At 27.8% G+C, this 4,936-nt stretch overlaps 1 protein-coding gene across 1 annotated transcript in view; it reads left to right on the top strand.

The window, feature by feature from the left end:
- LOC106683363 (uridine phosphorylase 1) overlaps positions 1 to 4,936 on the top strand; it is an 87,742-nt gene that overhangs the window by 36,982 nt on the left and 45,824 nt on the right. The window lies entirely within an intron of this gene.

Raw genomic sequence — 4,936 nt, forward strand, 5'->3', positions numbered from 1 at the left:
ACGGAGAAATAAAATATATTTATTAGAGACATATGGTGGTTTGATAAACATGTGAGATGTGTGATAAGATTGAATAGGTAAGAATTTTGAAGATGATATAATATAATCGAATTTACTTTTAAATAGTTTATTCTAGCGTGATTGATCTAAATCAAATATCGATCGTACTGTAACTCCTGCTGAGTCAGGTTATTACAAAAAAATAGCTAAGTTATTACATAAAAAATAATCTATCAGTTTTGTATGTGAAAACCGGTTGGATAAGTAAAAAAAAAAGAAAAAGAAAAGCATCTAGAATACTAACAACAATATTTGAATCTTAAATCGAATTTTCAAAATTTAAAATTAAGAATGAAGAATTGATAGATATTACAATCTGCCACAGTTGTGGGCAATAGGTAATAGTGAGGAATGATCTCATACATACTAAAATAAAAATAAAAATGGATGAAAAAAAAAAACCTCTTAAAATATATACAAACAAAAGAATTTTAAGAAATTAGCTTCTTCTCCTTTACTGTTTTTAATCCTTATTATATTAAAAATAGTCTTTTCTAGATGCATAAAAATATTAATTTTGTGAAACTATACATATACATAGTTATCGCATTCCAACATTTCTTAACTATATTAAATTAATCAAATTAAGTTTAAACTTTGGAGAATTTTCGCTAATTAAGAATCATTCATAAAATGATCAACTTTAGAAAAATAATTGATGACGTGAATATAAATGATCAAGATATTTATCATCAGCTAAGTAAGTGAAGCTTATTATCTGGCGGTAACAACATTTACTCAAAAATGACTATGGATGTGCGTGCGAATCGTTAATATTATTTCTAATAATGTTAATCTCTTATTAAAGCAGTGGAAAAAGTTTCAAGTGCTAAAAAATTAAAAATTAACCTTTCAAATTTTAAGAATAATTTACGTATTTGCATAATGTGTTTCACTTTTAAATGTATGTTAATTTTCAGTCTGTTCGATAATTTTAACTCCTTTGGTTTCTTAAATCGACCAATGGAAATCGGATGTGTATATGAAAATTGAGATGAGACCAAAGGGTCATTACTTCTTGATAGGAAATAAATTTGATATGACTGGAAAAATAAATCCTTTTATGGCAGCTCTGTCATAATCTTTAACTTGCTATTGAGCTTCCAATACTTGATCAAGTGATCATAAAAACATGTTGCGAATTTAGTTGATACTTAGTTTCTCCTACTTACTTTAGTTTCTCCTAAAGTGCGTATATACTGAGAAAATTTCGACCAACGAACGACATCCAACCGCATCGTTGATTAAGATTCGGTTAGTGTTGCACTGAAGGAATATTATGGTAAACAAATTTGGTTGATTTGGTATTAGCTACTTTCATAGAGGAATCGAATTTTCTTGCCTTGTAGATGAGAGACCGAACGCCAATGCATTGGCTGCCTACAGTTGCCCCAATATTTTTCTTGTCATTTGTTGGCCAATTTTGGGCCACTAAGTACGAGTGTTGAGGTACTAAGTACTGGCGTCAAATCTTCGTAAATTAGTTCTTCTGCAATAAGACAAAGTAGCCAGCTGTAATGTCCGCAGATTTACCACTTATATAAAGTTTTTTTCTTTGAAACAAATCTTGAAAGAGTTCACAAGGAAATTTCAATGATATCCAATAATTCTTAGGATTTTTCTACATTACTCATTTCATTTTACGAGTTCACATTCCAATTGTTTTAATAATTATACCTTAATGTATGTGTTGGAATAATATAGCAACTTTACGTAAAGATTCAAAGAAAAATATATATATATATTAACTTCACGAATATTCAAAGATAAAAATAATATTTAAAAAAAAACACGTATTTAATTGTAATTTAATATATACCATTGATTGATTTGATTGATATACCATAAAAAGAAAATCACTATTCAAATTCATTAGCTCTTATCATGGGAAAAATTTTAGAAATCAAAAACTATGAAAAATTATCCAAGACGACTTTATTTAAATTGATCTATTTTTAAATCTTAACCAAAATTTAATGAAATATTAGACTCTACTACAGCCTTTCTTATTTTAAAGTATCCTTGTTTCCTCAAATGCCCTTAAAAGTGTTTTATTATGCTTCAAGACAAATAACACTGTTAAAAGTTTATTTATTTTACTCGATAAAAAAATCTGCTATTATTAAATCAGATAAATATTTCTCAGTTTTTTATTATACATCTCGTGACGTATAAGGCTTTTCTAAAATGTAAATATTTTTGTCAACGATAGTATAAGATGAAGCAGTTGGCATAATACCACGTCAGCAAAATGTGACTGTAACGTTTTTCTTTTTTATTAGTTTGATTAATTGTCATGCCTTTACCCTTTATTCATTTATTCTTCTTTAATCATTTGACTTGGATGGTAAAAATTACATGCCTGACCTTCCTAAGATATTGCGAAACATAAAATCTTCCATTAAGCTCTGTTATTAATATATTTAAAAATAATAATAATTGAATCTCCTTCATGTTTCTGCTGATTAGTTCTTTAAAAACAATTTAAGAAATAAATCTGCCCAACATATTTTTTGTTGTTTATGATGTTTTTAACATTATAAAGTTTTTGCTGGTCCAAATTATTGGTAGTGGAGATTTTCTAATCTACGATTATATGAACGCAGCTGAATCTGAAAAAGAGTTCCACTGTATGTTTTTTTTTCTAATTTTTGCTATCTAATCTAAAAAATAGAAAGTTGAGCAACTATAGATAAAGTTTGACGATTCCACAAAACAGCTGGAAAGGTCTATACCATTGCTACCTTCCGTGATGTTCTGTTAGGCATTCAATGCAAATTAAAATCAAGGTAAAGGAGAGATGGGTATGTTCAATTCTCATGTTATCAACGTATTTTTTTCTCACCTTTCTAAATTTTATTATTTTAAACATCATATGTATACATAATAAACATTAATATCATTTCTTTGCCTGAAGGGAATTTTAAGGTAGGTTCTGAGATCCGCTGCGTACAGTGGGGCACTGTGGCGCTTACTCACCGATGTTATCAACTTAATAATCATAACTTTAATTAATTCATATTTGTTTATTGAAAATCTCGAGAGGCAATGAACAATAAATATTTTTCTTGAAAGAATTTCTTTATATATGATATGCGTCATATTAGACCGGTTTTTCCCGATTTTTTTCTTTCAAAATAATTGTCATTAAATCTGAGTGATTGTGAAATCAAAAAGTTAAGTGTCGATCGATCGGATAAAGGTTTTTTTCTACCTACCTTAGCTTGAACCATCATATTTAGGCCTAAGTATTGACAAAATTATGAGATTACTACCTGTTTCATTATTGGTTATCATACAAGTTTGTCTACATTTAAGTTTAAATTTAGTTCAGGTACGGGTACATAAAAAAAATACTCCCAAAATTGCCATTTATTTCCCTCTGTTTCTGATCCCTTTATATTGGTGTTCTGTAAGAAGGGCTGATATAGAAATTTCAGAAAAAGATATTTAACATGTTATTTCTTCTTAAATTCTTTATGGAAGAAAACATATAATATATATTTTAGAGGACATAATACATACTTAATTGTATTTCATATCGTTAAAGTATTTAATATCAATGGCTATTCTAGTAAAAAAGTTAACATTCTAAAATACTAAATTTTTTGAATTCGTTTTTTTTTCTTTTTTTTTTTTTTTTAAATTAGCATTTCAATTATTTATTATTTTAACAGAACTAATATTTTATTATAATGTAAGATGTCCATTAAAATCCTTAAATGTGTTGTATGGAATACCCTTTTGAATCCAGTGAATTTAAAAATGTTCATTGATTTACTCTTAAGAAAATTGGGTACAGTCGACTAGCCCAAGATTAGTTGCTGTCAGGAATATCTAGACCAAAATGCAAACATTGTAACGTACTAACAGTTTAACACATACTGACAGACTACAGAATGCCTATATCATTTAGAAACATTACTAAACAGCAATAGTCCTTATATTCCTGAAATAATTTTTTGCTTAAAGAAAACAAAAAGATATGATCATATTTAACAATTTTGTTATTTAATTTTTGATTACTATAATAGTTAATAGGAATTTCTTTTATTAAATTATTATTTTATCTATTTTTATTCTTAATTATTACTATCATATCAGCTACTATTATCTAGTATAGAGATTATTAATTACTTTATTTGTTGATAAGTTTTATTACAATCTCCCACAGACTTGGGAAATGAGTAATAGTGCCAACGTACAGAAAATGTGTTATCTGAAATACATCAGGGATTTTACGTTAGTAGGCATACTCAGATAAACGTCATCATAGCTGTGAATTTCCTTATAAAAAAAAAAGTAGGAAAAATAATATATTATTCTTAGAACAATGTAGGACGAAATTGTATTTTTTATCCGAAGAAAATGCTAAGATACAATTAAAGATCAAACTTAATCCTTGTTGAACGAACAAGGTAAATAGAATTATTTTGATGTTTTTTCTTTAGATTATCGCCGGTTTTCACAGTTAGTACCGTGAGAAAAGACTTTAGGAGAAGTTTCTTTGAACAAGTTAGTGCCAGAAAAGTTTCTCAGCTCTAAACAGACAGCAAATGTTTAAACAACGCCTTGTCTGCGAGAAACCTACAAAAGCAACACCATTATTTCCTAATTTCACGTTGCACTCTTCATTAGTTCTATAAGAAACCCAATGTAATGTCTTCAAAACATAAAATCAAACAAAAATACTACGTTTAGCTCAAACTTTTATTTACTCACAAATATTATTACACCAAAAATACATAACCAAAAGAGATCTCTTAACATGTGTGTATCCATCCTTATCGGTAGGTAATCACATTGTTTCCTTACACTCTGATCGATAACCAATATACCACACTGAATTAACTCAACAGTGATTTTATTATATATA

Source organism: Halyomorpha halys, unplaced genomic scaffold (genome assembly GCF_000696795.3).
Source record: "Halyomorpha halys isolate HHAL.00 unplaced genomic scaffold, Hhal_1.1 Scaffold478.1, whole genome shotgun sequence".
Lineage (NCBI taxonomy): Eukaryota > Metazoa > Arthropoda > Insecta > Hemiptera > Pentatomidae > Halyomorpha > Halyomorpha halys.